Genomic DNA, 26,573 nt, shown 5'->3' with positions numbered 1-26,573 from the left:
CGCACCTGCCCACAACACTGCAGACGTTAATGTTCACAGCTCACCACTTCTCAGGAAAGGGCTGACTCGGAGCTGCTACTCACGGGATTCAAACCTGACAGCTTTCCTGCCGGCCTCCACACAATCCTCTCCCTTTGCGTCAGCTAACAATGCTGCACGCAGGCAGCAAAGGAGGAGCTGCTCTTTTTGTGGGGTGAGATAGTTTGGATACTCTGAATTCTGATTCACTGCCAGTTCTGTACGCAAGTTGAGTTACTAATAATTGCAAAAATAAAATAAAGCAATCCTGGCAGGAAAAAACCCACAAGTGCCAGCTGGGCATGCAGGATCCCTGGAGCAGCAGCAGCCCTTCTGACCCATTACCTACTCAGAAGAGAGGCTGATGCAGCGGGAGGTCTTTAGCCCCCTGCTAAATGGGCGCCCCATTTCCTGAAAAGTGGGGAAATGACAGGGATGGAAGTGGCTTTCTGAAAGCCTGCATAAAAACATGGACAGGGGCCGTGTCAGCACCAGCCTACTGAGGCTCCACCAGCATGCCAAGAAAGGAGCCGGCACGGGTGTGGGGACAGGCCTGGATCTGTCCCTGGGACCAAAGAGGGAGACACCCTGGCTGCAGCATCCCAGTTCAGTCACCTGCCCGGTCTGGGCTGCATAAATGGACTCACCACTAACCTAGGCAGGTGGACAAGCTTAATACAGCTAATGGCAGGTAGGCGAGAATTGCTGGCTGAATACACTTTCTCTTTTGAGATCCCAGCCCTTCCACTGCACTATCCAGCGCTCTCAGGTCCCCTTACGCCCTTTCTCTAATGCTCCCCAAGAAGAACGTCCCCTTGTTTTTCCAGCCAGGCAGCAGCTTCTTCCCTTGATTGTTAATGACATTGCAGGCAGCAGAAAACTCCACCTGGAAATCCCCCTTGGAGGTCTCCACCCACTTTCATTTCCAGGCAGATTAGAGCCAACACTGATGTAGGCAGTGGATTTCCTTTGCCAGCAAGAAAAGACCTTGGGAGTGCTGGGAGGCTGGCCCAACCGCTCATCAAGTTGTGGGGCCTTTGCATGCTGCACGCCCTGGTTGATGGAGATGTCAGACCTAGTCAGTGTAAGCAAACATCTTCGTCTTACTGCTACTCACTTGACTCATGCTGTGTCTTCACTGCATCTGCTATGGAGTGTACTTCTGCCAAGTTCTCCTGTGAATCCTTCGGAGCAGAGACCGTCTTCCCATTGTCCATGTGTCATACAACACAGTAGGGTCTCCAAGTGCTGCTCAAAACCAAGCCTTTTTCTTTTCTTTTTTTCATTTTTTTAAACAAACCAACCAGAAGCCTGACAGAAACCACTCAGCAGCAGCAGCAGGGCATGGATTTTATCCCTGGAAGCACCAGCTGCCCTGGCGTGCTGGATGCACACAGGTGAAGGGACAACCCGACCTTGCCAAATGGATCAGAGCTGCTGCCTGCGCTACAAGCACTTGGGCGGACGGGAGGCCAGTTGGTCACACCAGGGACTATTGGATTGCACTGTGTCATCTGTGGGAAAGGGGGATTTTCCAGGACTCTTAGGAAACAGATTAAGATGTCTTCAGATTTAAATTGCTAACTTTTAGGCACTTAACATAGGAGTTTAAGTTGGGGGATTTCATTCCTCTGGCTCCACTTCTAGCGAGGGAAGAGAAGAGGGATTCTTCAGAGGAGGCTGCATGCAGTACCCTAACCTAGACTAGGCAGGTCTAGGTTCCCCAAGCTTGACCCAGGCTCAAGCCTGCCTGTAGCAGACTACAGAGCTCTCCCTCGGGCAGGTGTCAGGACAGAACCTGTGAGAAGTCTGGTGTTCACCAGCTCTGATGACTTGGAATAAGCCTTAGGTTACACACCTGTCTGATAATCTGGGCAGCAAAATGGAGTCTGAGAGGGGCCAGTACAGAGTTTCTGGTGTAGCCTAGCCTAAGCAGCTACAGTTCTGTAACATATTGCTTGCCTATTCCTCAACAGTTTCTCTATGTGTTTATCTTTTTCCTCTCCATTAATGCTACTGAGACCCCTTGGCTCCATCTCCAGTTCAGCTGCCAGCCTCCCAGCTGCTGTACACAGCTCATCCCATACAGCCTTTTGAGCGTTTTGCCTTCAGACCGAGGGTGGGAAGAACAGAGGGATCCAGAAATTCATGAGACTTTAAAGCAGGACTCTACTCAGCAAAAATCAGACCAGTCCTCCAAACGAACCCCATCCTCAGAGGATGGCAGGTCTTGTGCTCCTGCTCCCCTGTCCGGGGAAGCAGGATCCTTTGTGTCCCATCAGAAGACTGCAATGCAGAAGCTCAGGGCATTAAACACCTACCACGATGCTCAGCTGCAGAACCAAAAGCTGTATCAATGCAGCAATAATCTTCCTGCCTTTTCCCAGGTAAAACTGTGTCTGAGGCTACCTGGAACCCTCTCTAGGAAGATTTAGGCCTCTGCCCGCATTTCAATTGACCTGAGGCCGCTGGAGCTGCCCAGCTATCTGAACAACCCCTAGCGTGAAAATCTCTTGGATGATAGCTGGATGCAGGTGGATAGCCCAGGGAGCAGAGGGAAGGAAGCAACTGCAGATGACATTGAGAGGGGATGTAACTCTGCCAGCAAAGAGCGAAAACATTGGAGAAAGTGTCAGGAAATACTAATGAAGAAAGATGAGGACAAAGGTTCTATCTGATTAAGCTATGCAGAGACAATGAAGCTGCAAGCACACTGGAGCACCAATGCCCGCATGTGGCCTGCACCCAGTCTGCAGCCACCCTCATGGTCCTTAAAACTCCACAGGTAGCAGGGAGGAGTGATGGAGGACCTGGCCCTAGGAGGGTGGGAGGCTGTTCCAGAAGTATTCCAACAGCTCCAGCACAGAACAGAAGCTGTACCATAAAAAAAGGCCAAGCAAACTCAGGTTTGAATAGATCTGAAAAGAGAAAGAAATCCCTTGTGACCCCAACCACAAGGGGCCACATCCTAACCTGGCAGCAAGCTGAAATAGGTCGTATTTGTTCCACATTCCAGATGAGGTGTTGAAAGCTTTCTAGCCATCCCAGGTTAGTTTGTCTTCAGGACTGCAATATACCCCACAGTAAGCTGTCATGTAAGATAAGCATCAGATTTACAGAGCAAATTAGTCTCTCAGACAATGGAGTGAGCTAAGCATTTTGTTGGCACAGAGGAGTGCATATTAAGGGTGAGACAGACAGCAGAGATGAAATACACAAAATAATCAGAGAGACAGACGCACAGCCTGAGCAGGGGAACAATTCTGTTCCCTGGACCCTGCTGCAGCCCAAGCTGCTCATGAAAGCTCTTCACCATCTGCCAAGCCCTTTTTCCTTTCCATCAATGACCTGGCCTTTTCAAGGGTCCCTTCAGCTTCACTTAACCCTACGGCAGCTTAAAACAGAAGGAGAAAAAAGAGATGAATGAAATGCACTCCTGTATGAACGCCGGCTCTCTGGGCCGCGGTTGGCACCCTCCTTTTTGGCCACAGTCCTCCGCAGTCCCCACCGGCTTCTCTCCGGGGTAGGGGTCCTGCCTCCAGGGGCTCCAGACAAACCTGCGTTTTCTCCTCTGATCCTGACAGCTTCTATGACTCGGGGCAGAAGTAAGATTGGGTTGTTAGTAATAACAGATAAAACTTTCAAAGCTGCCGTGGTGACTCCTCAGGGCTTTCCATTGTGTTTATTGGTGAGAGAAAACCTCTCTCTCCAGGGCAAGCCTCCGCTGGTGCCCACTACTAATGGCATTATTCTTCCCCTCAGCCCCTGCCAGCAGGTGACACAACAGGCAGGGAGGACTCTCTACTTTAGGAAAGACTTGTACAAGTTGCTCCTTCCTACTGCCTTATAGAAACAGCCCCAAGCCAGGAAAGCCATGTCAGGGAGTGGCATGTATGGTTTTGCATCTTCAGGACACTTCCATCCCTGCTGGGCCCCAGGCGAAGGAGCTGGGCTGGCTCAGAGACCAAAATGTAAACAGCCAATGTCATCAGTCTGTCCCTCAGCAGACGTGAGAGGAAGGGATGAAGTCACTAGTTCAAGCCTGAATTATGCCTCTGGCAGCTATTAAGCCACCACTGGTGGATTTAGGCAGGTTCCCCTAACTGGAAAAATGTTTGGTCTGGAGGAACAAGCAAGGGGTGGAGGGTCAGCTACTCACGCAGTCTAGTCCCAGCTTCGCCCAGCTGATTTTTATGCAATGCTGAGCAAATCAGTCTGACCTTTATTGCCTCTGCACCATGATTGAGAATGTGTGATTTTCTAAAAGCCTTGGTTGTTGAGTCACAAAAAAGCATGCACGGGAGAGAAGTTTCCTGTCCTGATTTCCTGAAGAAAAACCTGAAAGTTTGATTCAAGTGTACTCTTAAGGCTCTGCGAACCCCAAATGGATTATTGTTATTTTTAACCTTGTGATTTTTCCAAGCCTGCCTCAATTTGAAACGTGTGGGGCTGGCACTGACGCTTCCCTTCCCCTTCTGTAAAGCGAAGCTGAAGTTAATGATCCCTATTTCCTTGTATTGCTGTGCTGTCATGAAGGTTAATTAGGTACAGTTGGTGCGGTGCTTTAAACGGGGAAATTGTGTTTGTATCATCATGACTGGCGCTGACAGATTCCTGTTGACATTCTCAGTAGAGATGCCAATGACAACTTCCAATTTATCTCTGGAGAGGTTTCCAGTTCCCAGACAAGTCACAAAGGCAAGACAAAAGCTTGCCTCCTCCTCATGCACACCAGCCTGCTGTCGCGGAGCCGCGCAAGTTTATCCTGTAGCTGAGAGTTTCCATTTGGGCAATACACTCCTCTCCCAGCACAAGCAGCTGAAATAGGTAGAGACCACTCTGACTGCTGGGCACAAATGAAATCTTGCTGTACACCTTGTAGCAGAGCCCTTATCCAGGGAATGGCGACACTGCCTTCTTCCAAGCCTCCTGCATGCAGCTGGACAAGGCTTAGCTGACCCTTGCGGGGCACAGCTGTACCGAGCATTTATGCCTGAGATGAAGGGACTGCTGTTCATGTCCTTTCTATCATTTTAGGATCAGATCTAGATCCTGCAGCATCACAAGCAAAGCGTTAAAGGGAGCACTACAAAACATTTGTTCTTTAAACACTCATGCTTCACTCCTGCCAGCAGTCCCATGCTGCCTCTGGTTGGAAGTGGCTTCCCAGGCTCAGCACCTGCCCTGCTTTGCCCAGGCGCTGGATGCTACAAACCAAGACGGTTGCCACCAGCAAAGAGCCTAGAAATGCCACACGGAGTTTAGCCCTTGAGTTTTAAACTTTAGCTCTGCAATCAGCAAGACATACTCGCCTCTCTCTGCAGCAGGGCAGCTCAGGAAGCTGCTGCACGCAGCAGAACAAGGGCAGCTGTCACCACAGCCCTGCTCTCCCCAGGGCTCTTCACTGGCACGATGAGCTTTAATTGTTCCTTGCACATGCCCCAGGAGCAGTATTAACTGCTGAAGCATCTACCTTGAAGCACTGAGAGACAGGGTTCAGGAGAGTAAATGAACAGTGATACACAGTGGCTTGTTTTCCCCGGCTGAGCCTCCGGGGAGAAGCAGCCAAATCTCTGACTCTGGAAGTGTGAGGCTTAAGAGTTGGTAGGGAGTTTTCTGACACTTTTTGTTGGGAAGCAACAAAAAGTTCCGTTTCGTGTCACCAAAACAGAAATTGTTTGTAAAGACATGGTGGTATAGTTGAAACTTCCACCAAAAAGAGAATTCAGGGAGATGAGCCTCAAAGCAGCCAACAACCCAGTGGTTAAAACATTTGACCAGCCTTGAGTCTGCCCAAGGATGCTCTCCAGCCTCACACCCCCCACTTAATGGCCCACGCAGCAGCTGAATCCCATTTTCACTCTTTTTGTTAAATTGTTTCACTTTTTATTGGATATTAATTGGAGGAGGAATATAAACTTGTCCTCTCACTTTCCCAAAGGCCTTCAATTTCAGAGCCAAGATCTATCCTGAGACAGGTCTCTTATTCTTGAAAAAAATGAGCAGTTCCTTTGCTTTGCTCTCCTGCAGAAGATGACAGTTTTCTTGCTTCAGAAATATCTCTTTTATACAGCTGTAATGGCCTGCAAGGAATGGCCAGAGTCCCCTTCAAACAGGATTGCCTGGGACACTTTTGATTCTTAATTCTTTATTTCCTCTCTAGGTTTACAAGACTTCAGCTACTCTGGTCGTGTAGACATGGTCTTTAACGATGCTAAAGACCAGGAGGGCCCACAGCCCAGAGGTAATGCTCCTTCTGCTCTAGAAAGACGTGAGTTGCAGGACAGACAGCATTGTCTACTAGAAAGGACATGGATCAGGCAGGAGCCTGGAGATCCAGCTCTGTTCTCAGCATTATTGATGACCTGTTGGGCAATGACTACATCTCCTCAGCTTCCCCTCCACCCCACCAGCCTGTTTCAGCCACAGGTGGTGTGACTGCCCAGGCAGCATGCTGGGGATCCCACACAGCCTGCAGCAGAGCGGGCTGGCGCAGGCTGGGAGGCAGGAGTGACTCCCAGCTCTGCCAAGCCCAGCTAGCTGGGAAAGGCAGGAGTCCACCCTTTGCAGAGGGGAAACTAATGAGCATTAACTGATTGGCCTCATGGTGCTTCTTAGAGGCAATCTCCCAGCTCCCTCTGGCATACTTAACCTCTCATCTCAGAGAGAAAAAAGTGCACACTGGGACAAACCCCTTGAAAGGTTGCCATCCTCTGATATAGATCGTAAGTGTTTAAGGAGGAGGACTTGCCCTTTTTATAGGCTTATACAATAGCTGGCTTAAGGAGACCCTTGCCTTGTTTGAAGCAAATGTCATCTCCCACAACAGTGCATAGGTTGTAAGAAAGAAAAGCCCACAGGAGAGTCCTAGAGCAAAGCTACAGTGGCATTGCCTACCTGGGAAGAAAGAAATCTGGACATACCATTTCTATTTCCACCGCAACATCTCTTTTTCTTAATGTGGAATATATGCAGAAGGTCAGGCTTCTGCTACTGGCCAGACAGGGCACTAAAATCCCTGTAGGATGTCTCAAGGCCACGGACGGAGTGCAGAGATGATCCCAAAAGGCATGAGATTTCAGCTTGCCCCAGACAACTGTATGCAGCGGCTGCTTCATCCCCAACCTCACCAACCTCTGGGTCCTGCGCGAGAAACCACGATGGCGCATCATGGTAGGTACAAACAGCAAGGGACGGCTATCAGCTGGGCGATACCTTCCCTTTCACTTGTGTTAAAAGCATCAAAAGTGGCTATGAGACTTAGTTTATTTGAACTTTATGTCCCTGCCTGCCTTCGGCTTCCACTCTTTGCTCCACCTATAAGCTCTTGGATCCGTCAAGAGGCTTGCTTAAAAGCCTGGCAAGAAAGAGCAAATAAAGCTGCACCAATGGCTTCTTTTCCTATTGGGGTCTCTGAGACACTGAGATTTTGGATCACAAAATAGGACTGGAATAACCTTTTGCTGTGAATATGGGCTCTTGATCTCAGTTGGGGATCTGTGGGTGGAGCTGGAACAATCCCATAGACTCAACGATTTTCCTCAAGCTTTAATGGTCTGAGGAGGAGAGCTTTCAGACATAAAATTTTATTCCTTACAAAAACCCCTTCCTAGCATTTGTGCCCAGGCTGCAGAGACCATGTTTTTAAGCCTGCTCTTTGACCCATGCTAGCTCAGCTCTTGTCAGGGCACATCACCTACTCTGTCAATTCTGTAACAGTGGTTGCACATTCTTCACGGAGCTGCTTTCAGCTGCTTGTGATAGTACCTGGCACAAAAAGACCCCAAATGAATAAGTCTTCTGCTAAACAGCCTTGTTAATTGAGCTCTGATAAAGACAGAGGAGAAAAAAATAATCAATATTTGTAAAATGAACAAGGACAAAATCCACAGAAAAATAAAGGTCATTTTCATAGTTCTATGAGGCCCTTACAAACACTGGAGAGTAAATAACATAATCCAAGCTTACGTAAGAAATTACTTTTCTTCCATGCTCTGGTGCTACCCAGTGGATTTTAAACAAGGGCAGACTCAGCTAAGCCTCCTCTGTCCGGTGAGGCTGGAAGTCCTTCTCACGACAATATGGCTAACTCACAGTTTATCAAAAAGTGCCTGAAGTTTGGTCCCAGCAGCAGTTTGGGAAGGGGCATGGGAGTGAAAGACCGTCAGATCTAACCAGTAGGAAGGTGCTCCAAGCTGCCAAGATCAGACATCAAGTGTCTGCCCTGCTTGTTCATCAGCTGTCCTGAAAATTTTGTGTACTTTGCCACCTTAATACTAAAGGCTAAATCTCTCTACCTTATGGAAACACAGTTGTTGCTCAAGCGTTTTACAGCTGAGGTATCCAAGAATTTGTCCAAAAATACTTCCAGTGAAGTTGGGAACATATCCTGCCTTGCTAATAGGGGAGGACCCAGGTTCAGGCATTTCCTCTTCCCACTCCTGGAGCAGCTGAGCAAGGGATGCTGATGTTTTCCAGAAGGGTGGCTGGCACCAGTGAGAAATCCAGAAATTCCCCATTTTTTCTGATTATGTTCTCCCCACCCCTTGCCAAGGCACATGGAGGAACTGAAGAAAAAATGGATGGCAGCTCAAAAGGCAAAGCCACAAATTTTAACTGACCTATAGTCTGAGTGAAGATTTTTTAACGCAGAGAAATGACCCATTCATCCCAGAGGCTATCCAGGAGTCTTTCTGTCTGTCTAAAGGATAACAAGGCAGTTAAGCTAAAAGCTGTGTGCTACAGAAGCAGCTGAGCTGGGGATTTACTGGGGAGGCATGAATATGCTTGCCTGCTCACACTTCAGCATGCCAGCAACGTGCAGGATAGGGCTTTTGTTATTCTGCTAGTGGTAGGTGTTCAATGGCACAGTCTCAAAAACTTGTTTCCCATCTCAGCTGTCAAGGGGAGAGTGCTGCAGTCATGAGTGGGCAGGTATGCTGACTCTGGGAGCAGATGAACAGGCAAAGCATCCCTCCCCCACAACCAGCCTGCCTGGGAACGACAGGACCCATCGGTCCCTCAGACGATCAGATCTATTCCAGTGCAAAAATCACACCCCAGCTCTATGCCCAAACCTCTCTCATGTCCCCTCGCCTCTGTCACTCTGAAGTGAGCCAGCCAGTCCTACCCGTTGTGTTCCTAGTGAGCCTGCCACCTGGAAATCTCAGCCCTGAATGCATAAATTAGAGGTAGAATTGACACTGCCCAAGGAGACATCAAACCTCCCCCTCTGCTGCACAAAGAGCTGCTGCTTAGGAACGTGAAGCTGCGAGTGTGACAGTTCCCTTTGCTTCCTTCCATGTTCATGCTTTTGCTCTTTCCGGGGCAGATTTCAGCATGGCACAGCAAGGATTCCCAGTCGGATTCCCAGTGGTTACTGAAGGGCTCTGCCTGGTGCTGCAGGTGAACTGGATTTCTCCTTTGACACTGAGGCAGGACTGCCATGGAGCCAGGGTCTAGTTTGGCTCTCAGAAATGCTGAGATATCTATGCCCCCCTTTAAGATTAGTGCTTCACATAGTTGGAGGAATATCTGGAATAACAGAGACTCCTGCCCACCTCCTCGGTGCAGCCACCAGTTCAGCCCTACACTCTCAGCTTCTCTCGGGAGGTCTTGGGAAGTCTTTCCCCCACTGGCAAGCAGTGATAAAAAGGCTCTGCTTTATCTGAAAGGGAGGAGTCCCCATCACTTCTTGGCTTTCTCCTGAGTTAGTCTTGACTCCAGCTCGGGGTGTCCCCTGCCACTGCCTGGAGGAGACCGGCTGACCACAAAGCACCAGAATTGTAGTGCGTGCAGGCAGAGAGCCTGATTCCGTCCCTGCTCTGTTTCTAGTTCTCCGGAGGAGCTTCTGGCCTGCAGTGCATCTCTGTGGCACCAGGAGGAGAGACATCAAACAACCTCCCACCAGTTTCAGCAGGACCTTCCTTAAATCAAAGACGTCCCTTCAGCCTGGTGATCCCAGTTCCCATCCAGGATTTCATGTGAGAACAGTATCAGAAATATGGCTAATACTTCTTCTCTCATTCATTTTACCAGCTGCTGAAAATCCTCCCATATGCCTGGCTGAGATAGTGATATGCTTGGGAAGGCTGAGAGCCTGGAGAACCTGAGACCCCTCTGGAATCACTGTCCTTTCCACTACCCACCTGTTTTGAATCAAAGCCAAGCAAAGCCAGACTTTGCTGTCAGAGCAAAGGGCTCAGTGGAAAAATTCAGCTGCACACCTACAGCAGCCTTTCAGGTCTCCACATTAAGACAACATTTACTGTCTTGATTCTGTAATGTAGCCCAGCCTGGCAATGCTGTCATACTTCTGCTAGTGAGAAACGAAGTGCAACATTACCCTCCTCCACAGAGTCCCCTTAAATTGTCTCCTGCAGTTTTGTACACATGGGAGGCAACAGGGCAGAACGATTGGTTCCTTTAGAAATAAGGAAGTATCCAAGGATGCTTTCAAGTACCACAGTACAGAGCTGCAGGATCAGTGTGGCAGGTACCTTCCCAGTTTTCACATCAGGGTGCCCAGCTGAGCTTGTGGTCCACATGCATGCACATGCCACCCTCATTCTTGACAGGACAAAACCTTCAGAAACGCCAGATCCCAACGTGCCACAGTCTAGCTTGGCTAGTGTAATCATTATAGAAACTCATTTGCACCTTTATTTTCCTCCCTTTGCTTCCAATCAGATACATACAGGGAATGACTGGAGTGACATGAATCTAATCAGAGGCTGATGCCACATCAGAAATCCCATCAAGCTATCTTCTAGTCCCAACAGGCCCTCCACTGAAACAAAACAACTTGTCATGGCCTGGAGAACCCCTGTCTACATTGTGTCCCCAGCAGGGATTCTTAATGGGCTCGGTAGTTAGAAACTAGGTTTTATTTTGGAAAGCACAAACAAAAATCCTTTCTACTTAAATACTCTCCTAGCTCTTAATGGTGCTTTTCTGGACTTTTTTTTTCCTAGCAACAAACCAACTCTGTATTAAGGAATTCCAGGGAGACAAATCTTAATCCTCCAACAATGCTACAGCTGAGCCCAAATGGCCTAGGAGACCCTGCACGCACATTTCATGCCTGCTGTGCACAAGCACACATCTGTTCAGGCGAAAGCTGTGGCAGCAGGACATTTGTGGTCCTGCTCACCATTCAGCCAGAACAACGTAAGGGGGCCACTTCAACCCTCAGATGCCTTCAACTTGGAAAATCCAGCTGACACCACCAACCCTAACCTAGGCTGCAGAACTTACCATTCCTAAATGCTGAGCCCTGTTTCTGAAACGGACTCAAAGACACATGCCCTCCGATCTGCACCTTCCAGATTTCTGCTTAAGAAGTTTTATCAAGCCTCCCGTGGTAGCATTCAAGCACCTTTCCAGCTAGGCGCCACCCTGAGCACAGATAGATGCTGTCTGCCGAGTGCTGAAGGCCTCTCTTCCCCTGCAGAAACAACTTGGCTGTCTGAACTCTAGCTGGCTGATGGCAGCACCTGGATGCCATCCAAAGGCACTAACTTTCTTGCAGCTGAATATGTTTAGTCCCTCTACTAAGGCATAGTCTCCATTATACAGCTATTGTTTATGACCCCAATTATCTCTCAGAAACTCGTCTTTGCCTGCAGTTAATAACCAAGGCTAAGTGATCAACCGTTAGGACTCCAGCAAACTGGTTGTTAACTTCTCTGTCGGCCAAGTTCAGAGTCTTTTACTGCTATTAGAAACTCAGATTAATGTTGCATAACAGAAAAGAACTCTCCTGTGACACAGCTAGGTGAGGCCAGGTGAGGGGGAAAAGAATCACTCCTTTTTCCTGGAGGTATCAGCTGAGCAGGGAGGAGACGAGCCTTCCCTTAACTCACTTCTCAGCCTCCCCTGATGTCTGGAAGATGACAAAGAACATCTTATTTTGCAGAGTACTTTAAACTTTTCTTGGGACCCAGATCATGTGGGCAGATCTACACGTAAAACGGTCTTACTCTCCGGAAACTGCTTTCAGGGGGAAACTGCTTTCAGGGACCTTTTCCAAACTGTAATTCCTACCCTAGCATTTCAGGTTTCCAGCCATTTACAAGAGCAGGCCAATCCTGCAAACCCTTGTAGGGCAGGAAAATGAGAGCTCACGTCAGAAAGAAAGGCTATATAGATGCGGCATGCAGTGTGCAGAAATGAATCTCGGGTTTCAAGGGGACATCTATGTCCAAGAACAGACGTATTGTCAGCCTTTCCCAGTCTACTCCTTGCAGGTTCATTTGTGAAGGAGCCCTCCAACAACTCATCTGAGGATAGTAGTTTCAATTCAGAAAAACCTAATGCTGCTTCCCTTTCACAGCTCTTCCTTGTCTTCTGAATGCTAATGGGACACCATCAGCCTTGCGCTCACAGGCTCACGAGGGCCACTAGGTATCTTATAGGACATAATTTTCTCAAGAGATTCACCAACCCCTACTTCATAAAGCACGGAGTCCGGTTTTGGGGAATTAACACCATGGTCTTGGGCAGCCTGTCTGTCTCAGTCCAACAGAGACACCCTGAGAGCACCAGAAAAATAAACCAAGGCAGTGTAGCTGCGCAACCGTGGGGTTCTGGGACAAACGGACAGTGACACGGGACGGGGAAGAGCGGCTCGAACGAGCATAAGGATTACTGATTGGTTATGCATGTTAGGAGTTGATGCCTACAAAGGACTTCGAGTGCAATGAGCTCACTGCCTGAATCTTGGAGTGTGGCTGTCTCCTGCTGCCACAGATATGCAGGGAACAGGGGAAGGAACAGGGCACTGCTTGCTGGAAGGTCTTCTGCAGCCAACCTCTCCTGCTCAGATGCCTGCCCCTCCAGCTCCCTTCCGACATCTGAGGAGCCAGCAGTGGGACATCTGACATTCACAACCCCCTCCTCAAAATCTGCCATATGCTGTCCAAAATACATTTATTCTCCTACCACCCCATCAGCTAGGAAAAGGCAGACAAGGAAGGAAACCATCAGGGACAAAAGAGGGCACCTTTCCCCGTCTGATCAACAGCTGGATGACAGAAGACCACACATGTGTGCCACCATGGGTGAGAGCCAGGTGAGGATGGATGCCTCTGTGCTATTAGTACGTGGTGAAGGCAGACCCAGTGATAGTCAGGGGAAGTAACAGATTTTCTGGTGGCGTGGAGAGGATGCAAGGACCATCCTGCATTGATGGAACAGCACTCAAAGAGTGGAACATTTCCTGCAAAAGTTTGCCTGTGCTTTTTCTGTCCTGCCCAGTCCCTTCCCAGCCACAACCCCCATACCCATGCGAACATGGTGAAACTTTCTAATGAAAGTGGAGCGCTATTCATTGTGTATGTGGCTGCCATCAACAGAGAGGCTCTGTCAGCAGACACCCAGCTGCCCCACAGAGGCACCTGAAGTGCAACTGCCACACGCACAAACGCACGCTTGTGGTGTGAGGCCATGCCTGTAAGCCAACGGCCACCAGCTAGTGACCACATAACCCACACAGGGAGCATGGGGGGCTGCAAGGCCTGGAGGGGAGCTGAGCAGCTGCTGAGCCCTCAGCTGCCGTCCTCCACCAGGACTTGGCAAGAGTGACGTGGCCACTACTCCGAGAGGCTACTCAGGCTGCTTTAAAAACACACTCTTTCATCCTTAAGCACAGATTTACTTATTCACATATTCTCAACAGGAGCACTAAAGGCCATAATTGGATCCATTACTGGGGTTATTAGAGCTCTCAGTCACTGCCTCTGCAGCCTCACGCAGTGCTGGGGAAATGCACAGGAAAAACAAACAGGGCAGAGGCACGGCCAGCGGCAGGGGCTTTAAAAATTCGTTAGGTTGTTGCTGTGGCAACTAAAACAAAATTTCTGGCAGGGACTGTGATGTGTGGGGAACTGTAAACTTCTCCATTTGTGGAAAACATTGGTCATGTCTCTGGAAGGGAGGTGGAGGAAAGACAGAAAGAAGGGCTCTTTTCACAGACTGCTACAGCAAGAGCCAAAAATGGTCCGCTTGCAAATTTATCCTTACGGCAAGCCCCGATGACGGTTGGATTCTGCATACCAGAGCTTCCCAGGAGCCAGTGCACTGAGACAGAGCTGGCGTGTGTGGAAGAGCACTTCTAGGTATTCAGTCCAGCTGGTCTTGATTCCCAGGAAAGCCACTGAACCACTGCACAGACGCAGCACTGGAATCCACTTGCTTCTACCTTCACCTGCCTCCTCTGCCCCACAACCCATTGAGGGTCTCCATGGAAAATGAAGCTTGTCTGGGAATTAACTTCCATTGAGATGATAGATTCTGGAACACCAAACTTTCCATCCATAAAGAGTGGGAAATGGAAAAGCAGTGGTTAGGTCTGGAAATACTAAAATTTAGCTAGAAAGACTGAGCCTGATCTCAGAAAACATTGTAAGTTTTCAACATACTCAGTTCTCTCTGAGCAGGCAGAACCACCTGGATGAAATGTCATATATCCTGACAAACTTCAGAAGGCGTCCGTTACTTTAACATCTCAACACCAGTTGTAAACTTTCAGGTTCAGCATCTTAAGTTCATGTTTAATTACAATGCAGGACCTGCAAAAGCAGAATCAGCACTGATTTCATGTTGGCTGATTTAACATTGATTTAGGCTAAACAAGCTGTGTTGTGCCACCTATTTAATTTTCTGGGAGATCCTCCAGTTCACGTCTGAGCCTGCTTAGCTACTTAGCTAGCAAAGTCCAACACCTCCTGGGCCCACCTTTCCTGCTCAAGGATCACGGTTGATCAGTTTGTTACTTATGCAGTACTTCATTTAGTTTGGAAACTCAGAACGGCACAGATGCCTGACGTGAGACTCCGAATTCTCTCACGTTTAGTGTATACGTTGGAGCTACCAAATGGGCACTTTGCAAAAAGATTCAAGAGTAACAACAGTGGATGCTGCCAGCAGAAAATCTGCCTATTGAGAGAAATATATATAGGCAAAATGATTGATGAGGATTTCTGTTTTTCCCTGGAGTCAGCAGCTTAACTATGAAGACTTTATTGCAAGTTAGACTCGCTTGGTGGGACTGATTTCCACTGTGAGAGGAGGAGCAGAGGGAACAGGAAGATAAAGATACGGGACTGACGTCAGATCAGCACAGGGAGCAGCATCCAAGCAGCCCCATTGTAATGCTGTCGGTCTCCTCTACTCTGTCCCCCGGTGCCAGGGAGGCTCACGGCTTCCTGACCCTGGCCCTCACAGCTCACATGATTTCACTGCATTAATGACCTCAGTGAGATTTTTTTAAGCTGACTGACAGCAACCTGGGAAAAAAAACAGCCAGGAGCTATGAAACTGCACCGTTGCCAAAGGGGAGCTTAACGCAGGGCAGAAAAAGAGGCACTGGCGAAGTGCACAGGAGGTCTTTAAATAGACACCCTGGGTCTGCTCTGCACAGCATTAAGGGTCGTGGTGAGTCTCTGAGGTCAAGGTAAGAAATGAGTACTTGCAAAGCTCAGTGAAGCTTATGCTTACAATACAACTGTAATTATCCTGTTAATCAAAGCAAAAAAACCTTCAGTTCTGCAAATCCAGCCAGGAAAAGGCTGCAAATTCGCAGCTCAGTCACTTAATTCCCAACTGCCCTACACGCTAGAAAGCCAAGGAATAGGAAGCTTTGAAAGGCTTCTTAATTTTACTCTGCTCCACCTCCTTACAACCTTCTGCCTTCGTTCCTACCCTACAACGCTTGGATAAGGACTTGTTACAAAGGAGGCTTAGAGAAGAAATGTAAGGCATTACCTGTCTGCAGCCGTTAAAATCTTAAATCTGTAGTATATGAATGTTGTTTGTGTAGACAAAACACTCTTGTTGGCATAAACATCACCTGAGTTCATACTTCTGTCATCCACTGAAGTGTATGGCATATACCAAAACCATACATACTTTTTATTCTGGTCAATGGAGTTCATGGTGTGGCTACTTCTAGCGAACAACAGAATTTTCCTCACTGCAAACTACTTCTTTTAAAGTAGCTTGCTGCTTTGAGACACACAGACTTGGGTTTAAATGCTACAGTAGGGGAGAAAAAAATATTGGTCTATCAAACAAGAGAAAGGTAGACCACACACAGATCACTTCTCAATTTCCAGAGTCACTGATGCAGTGAAGATATAGGTTACTTGAGAAGAGGCCTGTCACTGTCTTTGGGTGGTGAAGCATCAGCAGCAGTTAAGGTTGGCTGGGAATTTTTCACTGTGCACTCATGACAATTTCAGTCTTGACGTTAGAGCTGTTAACGCCTGCGTCTGAGCATTTCCAAGCTTTTAAGCAGTCCTAGGCCCTGAGAAAACCGGCTGCTCTCATAAATTAGGACCCTATCATAGGTGATTAGGCAAATACAAGTTTTACTTTAAGTTCGTATTTCTGAGAGGCTGGCCATTTACTTAGGAACTCCTTTTAATAATGAAGAATTAAGTAGCAGAAATAATCATGAAGCACACAGGCTACACATATGGTAGACTCTGGAGATATCAAATATGGAGACTGCTTTTTCCAGGATCATCTTTCCCTGGGTATGAATATAAAACAAGAGGATAATCATAGTCCTCCACTGTTAGCTAAGGTGGTGCCACAGCTTACCCCATCTAAGCACATTATTTAATTCTCATATGAGTAACCAAATCCCATCTTAGAAACAGATAGGTTATTTGCCCTAGTACTCTTACTTGGACATCTAAAATCTTACTGGTCTTTTGCTTAGAAACTTAATTTGCAGCCTAAATTTATTCATGGGGCATTTATACCCATTTTCTCTTGTGCCAATGTTGTCTTTTAGTTTAAATTGCTCTTCTCCCTCCCTGGTGTTTGCTCCTCTGATGGATTTATAGAGGGCATCCATATCTCCTCCCAGCCTCTGTTTTGCTAGAGTAAATAAGCCACACGCTCCTAGTCCTCATGTGTGTGATGGATTCTCCATTGGCCCTATCACCCCAGAAGCCTTTCTCTCTACCTGTATGCCAGCCTCATGTCTCTTTTTTTTTGCACATGGGTGTTTGGTAGTGTGCAGAGAACTGACAAAGCCATGTACACTACCTCCTCCGTGAAGGGACAGCTTGCTGTAGCATGGCATTTGGTTTTCAGTATCTCGATAGGGTACAGTAATCCCTTTCATTAACTAACATACTCTAACCCTCCTCTTCCCTCCGCCCCCTAATGAGCTCTCAGCTTACACCAGACATTCTCGTTATCAGGTGCATAGTCTTTTTTTTGGTACTGTTAAGAATTGTTACATAGATACCATTCTGCTCATTGGTCATCAGTTTTTGCCATACGATATCCAAGCATTGCTACCAGTAATAGTAATCCGCTAATTGCTTCGTATCATGCTTTTTCATATGTCCACCCGCAACAGAAAATCTACGCTGGAATCTAGAAACTGCTCAAGTCATCCCAGGCAAGTATCTGTTCAGACTAGGAAGAGGAATGGTTCTCCTTCAGCTCCAGCCACCATCAACTGAGAAAAGCACCACTTGATCTGCATTTGATCTCCTCCTGATACACGGCACAGATCACGCTCTGCTACTGCCTGAGACTCCAAACCCTCTTGCAAGCGTGCTGAATCCTGGCTGTGTGGCTGGCGACCTTGGGAAGAAGCCAGTCACCCAGGTGGTATTTTTGCACTGATCCGGTTGCGAGGACAGAAGAGGGGACTGTCCTGTGCAAGAGCGTTTTCTTGTGTACCAGCCTACCTTCCTGTTCTAACTCAGGTGGGCAGGAGAGAACCGCTCAAAGAAGATGAAGCATAACTTTCTCTGTCCTCAAGGCTCTTGCAGCTTTTCATTTCGTGAACCCATTGAGGACTAGGCTTTCACAATTTCCTCTTTCTGACATCTCTTGCTCACTTTTGGATGGTAGGAAGAGAAGCACTACTTTCTCCTTCAGCTACCACAGCTGAGGCTTTTGCAGCCCTTGTGCCACAGAATCTGACTTCCCTCCCCTAATTACCTCTCATTTCTCCACTTCTAATTTACTTGTTTTGTTGAGTCGGAATTCTCGAGGGCAGCATGGCATTGTGACTACAGCGCTCATCAGAGACTGCAGAATGCAGCTATAAAATACAACGCCGTTAGTAATACCTCTCTCAGATCGCTCGCTGCCTCGCTACCACAACAAAAGATGTTTGGAAATGCTTATCAATAACATTGATTACAGCCCAGATGCTTAGGCTAGGTAAGCACTCTCTAGTGCTCACGAAAGCTGCCTGTGAGTCTTGCTCTAGCAGGACTCAAGTTGTTGTAGATGACTTTGGGCCAAAAGCAAATTGGTTTAATTAACACCCTATCCATATGGGGCTGTATGCCGAAGAGCAGAACGAAGCTCTTGTGGGAATGGAAGAGAACAGAAAAGTCTGGTCCGGAGCCGGCTGTTTCCAAACCTGTTTACTTAACTATTAGTGAGGGTGGCTTCTCCTTAATTTATTTACGTAGAATGTTTCTGTAACCATCTGCTTTTAAGCTAAACGAAAAATTATCATCTTTCTTCTGCTGCTGCAGAGACTCCCTTGGATGTTCTTAATAATACAAAAAAATCTATCATTTTAATGCAGACAGCTTGGCTAATAAAAATGATCTGTACCATTAGTAATTATGCCACAAATACAATGCAAACAAGCAGCCTTTCCCTGAAGAGGCCAAGCATAAAACACCTCTCTCACCAACCAGGGGCAGAGACAACAGCACAGCAGTGGGACTTGGCTCCTCGCTTCTCTGCCAAAGAGCAGAAAAACAAAGAGGAGGGCAGTGTAATTAAGTTACCATTACTCACTTCTTTAACAAGCTTTAGGTGCCTCAGTCAAACCCTCCCAGGCCCCATTTTCCTAGGGAGCTTTTCTCCAGGCTATTAACACAAAGCCGTATTCCTGAAGAGGGCTACCTTGGTTTACCGGCTTCTACAGTTCTCACGGTGTCGGAACCCTTTAAGGCTCTGACGTATCCACCTTTGCTGTGAAACGAGCTGATGCAGCTAGCCCCAGCTAACAGATGGGAAACCAAGGCAGAAAGCAACTAAACGCAACAGCAAAGACAATGAAAGAAAACAGTGAGGAAAATTAATTCAAACCGTGAAACCATTACTGACCAACTGGAAATACCACTTTAGGTAGGGCCTGCTTAAAAAAAAGCTCCGCCATGGGCAGTTTGCTAACAAATGGAAGGACAGCACTACTGGCCCATGCGTTGCCCGATATCATTTCCGTGTGGCCGGCACCAGACTACCAGGCGTGATATCTAGATGTTGTTTCTCACCGACTGCTGCTCCCTTCTATGAATGGCAGCAAATCACTTAAACCTCCATGACTCAGTTTCCTCCCACCAAAAAAAAAAAGCAATGAAGTGCTTAGAGGTTCAGGGATGAATGAAAGGAAAACAAACCAAAGCAAGACAGAAGGAAATGTTTTCTTCAAGCAAGTACTAAGGGAAAAGGAGTGGGATTACGCCTCAAATTATAAAATATGAACATACCTCTTTATTAGATAATTCGATTAATAAAGAAATGTGTGTAAAGAAAGACAGTCTTGGGGATCTTCGAACACTTCTGTAGAGAGTTGAGCACTGTAAGAAATGAAATGCGAACAAACCAGAAGACCAGTACATGCCATGAATTCCTGGAGTCCAGGGGCCTGGCAACTCGCACGTGCTGCACGAAGAAAGAGGAGCTGGCGGCGGCTGCGCGGGGGTGTGCCGAAAGGCCGCTCACGGGAGCGCACTTATGGAAGCAGAAGATTTAATCCCAACTTGGCCAACCTGTTTGTTGATGTTAATTTCCTTTGCTTCTGTTTCTCGGTCCATAAAATGGGGCTAAGGGCAGGTCCGTTGTGGGATGCTGGGATAGTTTATGTTTGCATATAATTTCAAAAGCACAAGATGCACAGAGGAGGGCAACTGTTTGCTAGGCAGGTAAGAAGAGAAAACTACAGTGGATGATAACAGACAGGCATGAATTGATGACTCCTCCATGAAAGTACTGCAGGAAAGCACCAAAGCTGGTGCATCATAGGACAGATCATGCAAAACATGGCCAGCAATTTCCTGAGCTACAGCAGACGAAGTGATCCACGAGGATGGAGCCAGAGCCATGGCCATGAGCCGATCCTAGAACTGCAGGGAAATACAGGAGCTTTACTGGCTGATGTTTTATACTGAGGTTAAAGATGCATATAGATCATTGACATGGATGATATCTCACCCATGAAGGGGATTATTAAGGATAAGTCAAGCTACCTTTATAAAAACAACTCTCTGGACATTTGGAGGGCTGATCTTGGCTTCCACCTGGGCAGGGCTGCTAGGGAAGCTTGACAACTGGTGCACAGGGATCAGATACTTCGGTTACACTCGTACCTACACAGAGGCCCCATGCTGAGGAGCTAAATCCAGTTCAGGGAAGCTATCAGATTCCTGAGCTGCATCCCTGAATCCATCAGGATTTTTGAGTGACAGACCGCAGGCAGATGGCGGGGGAAGCAAGGTGAAAGGGAGGCCATCGTGCTACATCAGATAGCAGTTCCTTACCCCCCCACCTCATCACCATTTTCGCCTTGTATTGTTTCATGGCCTATTAATATTCATAACAGCCTTTCTATTGTGTTTGTACTTTTCTATCGTGCTCACAGGCCTGAGCCCTACTTGCATTAAACAGGACACAAACCTCATGAAATCAGATCTTATTAGCAAAACTCATTCAGCTGCCCTCAGCAACGCCGTACCACAGTCCCCACTCCTGCTAAAGTGAAAGGGAAGCCTTTCACACTGTTGACGTCTACAAGGCTCCTAATCTAATACGATATTTCAATCTTAAGAGCAGAAACAAACAAGAGTAAAACACAGAGCAGGGAACGCTACTGAATGCTGCTGAGTCAAGCCCCACAGCATCACAGCCAAGCAATGCAAAAGACCTTGAAAGAAAGTTTCTAATCATGGCTTGCAATAAGCCTGACTGAACAAAGGTCCTGGTTCATTAACACCTTTATCTCACTGATGGAGGGCTGCTGACTTACCCCCAGATGAGTTCCTCCAAACATTCAGTGCTAAAGTACAAATCTCACGGCTTTCTCCCACATGACAGTGGTGCTATCCTGGTGCACTTCATTCCTGGGGGCTTTGTACAGACAAAACTGAGTGGAATTAGTAAGAAGAGGGAGTGCTGAGCAGTGGTGACCTTATCCACCGTCTCTGCTCCCTGCCCCTCCTCACTTTTTAAACTAATGACTTGACCAGCGTGCATGAATTTTCAACTCTCGGTTTCGCAGAGCCAAGAAGGAGAAAGAGAGCGATGGAGACTGGAGCGCAGCACCAACAAGGATGCTCCGCACTTCTAGGACATGTGCCTTGAGTCCTGCCTTATGTCTGCTCCATACATCATCACTGTTGATAAAGATGACATAGAGTCATTTTTCAAGATACCAGGTGAAGTCTGTGCCTCTGGCAGAAAGAAAAATCATTGCTGGAGCTGGAAAGTGAACAGATTTTCGTTTGTAACTCAGCGAGTGAAAATAAATACAACACGCACAGCATCACATTCCCACTCGGTCGTTTTCCTAAGTAGAACAGTACATTAACACATTAATTTTAAAAGAATTTCCAGCTGCAATAGCTAACAAGGACATTGATATCAGGCTCTTATTCACTGAACAAGAGCTGCTCAAGTCTTGACACTGAACTGCCCAAATCCTTCCTGCTTAATTAATGACCTTCATTCTGCATCAACAATAACTGATAGCAATTTGATGGAAAATTGCTGGCCTAATATTCAGGACACTGTGCCAGTCAGGTTTGATACGGAATGGTTCTGTGGTATATATCTCCTGCTCTCAATACACAGGAGCGTGAACTCCTGCCAAAGATCACATCTTATTCTTGGCAGATGGTTGGGAAAATGAGAGTAGGCCCATATGGATCCAAATTACTGAGAGCAGAGTTGGGATTTAATCATAGCCCTTCTCATCATGGAGAGGTAAAAAGCTCTCAAACCACTGCATTACCAAAAGGTCCTGAGTGCAAGGACTCAGGAGTATCTTATCTTTAGTTATTTCTAATTACAGGGCTTTAAAATTTTCCTTTTTTTTTAACCTGTTGCGCAAACATCAAAGGAAAGGAGAAATCTGTTGTTTTTATTATCTATTCATACCTACAGCAAGGAAATTCAGCCATATCGTAAGACCATTATCTCTGACTACAGGGATTCTTCCAAGCGTATTTGATAGGATTAAGGGGAACTGGCACTGGGACCAAAGGATAGCTGCAAAGTTTCCAAAGAGCACTCAGACATTTAGATTTTCAAATGATGGTAAAAGGTGCATGCTGTAATTTATAGCCAGTGGAAACTGCTAAAGTTAGCCAGACAAGAGCAGATTATCACGTTGACTGAGGCTTTGTACAAGGGTAGCACCCCAATTCAGCATCCCAATTTATAAGGTCAGGCAGGACAGTGGATTCTGATATGTAAGGTTTTAGGAACATTGTTTTTCTCTCCTCTTAATGGCCACTTTCTCTGAGTCAAGATATCTCTGATTAATTTGCAGACCTCGCAAAAGGTTTCTCCAAAACACAGGAAAACTTTCTGCACCTCTGGAGCAAAATTACAGGCCACCGCATCAGCGGCTACCTCAAGGCTGTGTGTGCAGCACACTGAAATCATCATCCCCGCAGAGTATGATAAAAAATGCCCTCTGGATTCCAAATATCTTAAACAAATGCAAACTTTCCCAAGCCTTTCCATCAGTGTCACAGATACATAAAACACCCCTTGATACCATGTGGTGGTCATTACTTGTGTAGTGACTGGAGAAAAAGATGCATTGTGCTTTCCCTGCTGCATTCAACTAAAACTTTAAGAAACCTCCGTCTTCAAGCTGTGCCAACATCGTTTAGGTTGTTGGTGCGCAAACAAGGAGGTAAACAACAACAACCACAAAAAAAATCATGTTAATTTCAAGCTCCATTAGAAATGCAGAGCTTGGCAGCAAGAAAAATCAATGTTTTTCCAGCAGAAAAAAAAAAAACAACCAGCACTGATAAGGACAAAAAGGCTGTTTTCACGTTTCTAAGAGGATGTAAAACTCTTGATACTCAATATCCTCTGAACTGGGGGAAAAATTATTTTCTTATCACAGAGACTATTTGATTCTGACACAGGGAGTATTTTGATGTGAATTACCCAGCTCCAGATACTGTCTGGCAATGCTTTCCTTCTTTCTACATCTGATCAGCTCTGACACCGGCACCAATTGATTTCCTTTTTTCTTTTTTTCCCTCCCTAAAGATGTCGTCAATTCTGGTTTGTTCTGATGAACTCCACAAACACTACACCAGGTACATACAGATCTCCCAGGGCTGACTTCCAGTTTAGCTGTGCTGGATAACAAGCAGAAAAACCATCATTCTTAGGTGTTACTAGTTGTCTGGGATAAGACTTATTCACTGTGACAAGAAAAAAATCTAAAAAAAGGATTGGAGGGCTGACCTTTCCGCAGCGCCTGAACTGAGGCCAGTTTGAGTACGAAAAATCCTCCCTGGTCTCATTTAGGGAAGCAGCGTTGTGAAATTTCTGAGAAATAGCAGGTCCCCATTAGACCCACAGTTTGTTCATCTTCAGGGAAAATCACAGCCATTTGCTACCACGTCTATGTTAATTTGTTTAAATGCAGCAAACCTCTAAAGCACCAGCGTGCATTAGGCTAAACCTCAGTCTACCTCACCTACAAATCCACCAGACATCGGGGCTGCTGCCTGATGGGAAAATCCCAAGATCTGCACTCCCCAGCAGCCTGCTTGCGTGCTGCGGGCCAAACCCTGCCCCTGGCTATGCCAGCTCGGGAGGCCCCGCTCCCTGCTAATGGGCTCTGCACGAGCAGGAGCCTGCCCCTGCGGCAGAATTCAGCTCCAAGGGGTTGCTTGGAGCATGGGGACTGATCCGCTCCCTGCAGCTGCCACCCTGAGCACTTATTTTTCCTTACAGAAGCAGTAAAATATTCTCCTACGTGAAAAAAAAACCAACCAAAACAACAGGCAATCCAGAAAGCCTAAACTACTTCATTCAAAATAAAGATGGTATCATCATTTTTGTACCCTTTGCTGGACGTTATTAGCAGTCCCCTGCTGGCACAGTCCGGTGTAGACGAAGAGGAAGCTATATATTACATGAGGAAGGGAGAAGAGAGAAGCTACAGCTAGAGAAGGTTTATGACATTAGCTCCTCTCCTGTCAATGGCTGGAAGTTAAACCCTCCTTGCCTGCAGGTATCCCTACAGGAGTGTGAAGACAGGAGTTCAGCCAGAGGTGAGCTGTTCTGCACATCAGTCCTAAACTGAAGACAGACGTCCCTTCCAAAAAGTGAGAAATGATTCCCCTTTGTTCCCAACAGATTTTCTGTTTTCACTGCCAAGACTGAAAAGCATCCCATAGAAGATCAGAGAATCCATTTAGCAGAGACTACACATTAAAGCACTCATACTGGAGAGGGTTGACATCGTGCTCTGGTAAGTGCTCCCTAATTTTCTACGAGAAGTATCACATCCTGTGTCAGCTCTTAAACAACTGAAAGATCTCAAAGTAAAGTGGAACTTTTGGAAATCAGAGAGACAAGATCAAAATGAAATGCACCAACACTTGGAGTTAAAGCCTATCTCTAAGTGCTGGAGGGTTTCTCAGCTTGCATCTCTCAGCTAAGAGGAGGAATGCTGCTGCTTCTGAAAAGGCCAACACCTGACAGTGAAATGCATAAGCCAAGTCAGAATGGCTCACTTCCAGATTTAAGGTACAGCGCTGGGATGCGTAAGCTTCCCCTCCACTTACAAAGCTAACTAGTTGCTTTGCAGCTTGACATCCTGCACATTTTTAAGTGAGCTATAGCAGAAGTAAAGATGCTCAGTCTCCAATGTAGACAAATCCAACTGGGATATCAAGGAGAAATCATATGTTAATATGCGCGAGGGAAGCAGTGAAGTCTCAGGTTATATCGATAAGCAAACAGCCAAACAGCTTTGCAAGTCTTACCAGCGGATAAGAATGAGGTACACTTTAACAGCAATACTGCATCTATTATGCACAATTAAAGAAAAAAAAAACAGGTAAGGCAGGGTAAGGTTAGTAGCTGTAGAGATTCAGCAGGTCTTGCTTCAGAAAACAAGAACAGCCATGTGCCATTTCATTCGCGAATTCAGACGCACCAACTTAGGCTAAATCTGTCTTTAATTTATAACTTTTTGCATTTTGACAGCCCTCCGGGTCTGTTAATTCATTTGTTTCTTCCCTAGATTTCACGGTGTCTGCAGAGTATGTATCAAGGGATGAAAAAGCAGCCCAAATATATTTCCTAGGCAGCAAAGGGTGGGAGAAGATACCTTTGGTAGGAAGCCTCTTCTTCCCTGATGAAAAGACTTATTTTTCTTTAACTAAAATAGCTAGATGTAAGGTTCAAAGCTCTATATATTATAAAGCTCTATTTCCAGGACCTAACAATTCCTCAAAATATTAACCTCTCACATTCAAATTCCATAGGCCTGCACTCTCTTCAAAGACAGTTGTTTCTTAGGACATTTGATCAAATTGCTTCTAACCTTTTCTAGTATGCTGAGATGCAGTGGGGAAAGCAAGAGGGAGAAGAATAGTAGGGCAGGGATGTGGAGAATAGGAAAAATTCTCATAGAAGAATTCTTGTGAGCCTATTCTTGAACAGCTCTACAGTCAAAAGGTTTTGAAGTCAAAATTGGCACAGAAATATTTCTGCCTGAAGGATTTTGAAGAATAATCCCGGAAGGGTTCCTTGGGCATGGCCTGACTCCAATGGGAATTAGTTTTCATTTGACCCAATTATACATGTTTAAAAAGCACATGCTGAGTATGCCTGGGGGGTTTTCTGGTAAGCTCATTAAGGAGTTGATTTTGTCTTGCACCAAATGTTCTACCTCAGTCCTGAAAAATGCTTCATAAAACCATGAGACTCATAAAAGTCCACAGGACTCTGCATATTCCTTAAAATTAAGCAAGTGCCTATGTGCTTTGCTGGATCAGACTTGAGCTGTGGTTTTCCATGAATTCAATCTGTGGTCCCAGAATGGCTGTCTTACAGAGATCCTGATCTCTCAGAAATGTTGCAGATTTACTATAGTTGTCTTAACCCACAACCCATCCAAAGTAATCCAGAGTCTCCCAACTGTTCTGGTGTCACAGGCTGAAAGGCACTGGGCCAGGACATGTAGTAGAACTGGTCCCAAACTATTCAGTCAAATCCATGATAATAATAATAACAACAATGATGACAACACCACCCACCCCCAAGTGTGTTGAAATGGACATTTAATGAGAACATATTAAACTGAGATAAAGATCTGCTTCAAATCAAACTCAATTTACAATTCTTCAGCACAGAGAAGAGGCAACCAGAAACCATCGCTTTGCTCAACAGGAAACATTCTAGTTTATCCAGAATAACACATGCCCTTTATAGTGCTTGTTAGAAGAGAAAAAAAAGTTATGAAAATGAATGGTTGGATTCACAAAACTGGTGGTTCATTTTGCCTTTATGTAACAGCT

General features: G+C 46.5%; 1 protein-coding gene across 3 annotated transcripts in view; it reads right to left on the bottom strand.

Annotated features, from left to right (window-relative positions):
* LOC135315277 (transmembrane protein 263-like) overlaps window positions 1-26,573 on the bottom strand; it is a 213,720-nt gene that overhangs the window by 5,594 nt on the left and 181,553 nt on the right. The window lies entirely within an intron of this gene.

The sequence above is a fragment of the Phalacrocorax carbo genome, chromosome 10 (assembly GCF_963921805.1).
Source record: "Phalacrocorax carbo chromosome 10, bPhaCar2.1, whole genome shotgun sequence".
In the NCBI taxonomy this organism is placed as follows: Eukaryota; Metazoa; Chordata; class Aves; order Suliformes; family Phalacrocoracidae; genus Phalacrocorax; species Phalacrocorax carbo.
The sequence above is the reverse complement of the archived record's forward strand: the minus strand, read 5'-3'. Positions and strand labels throughout refer to the sequence as shown.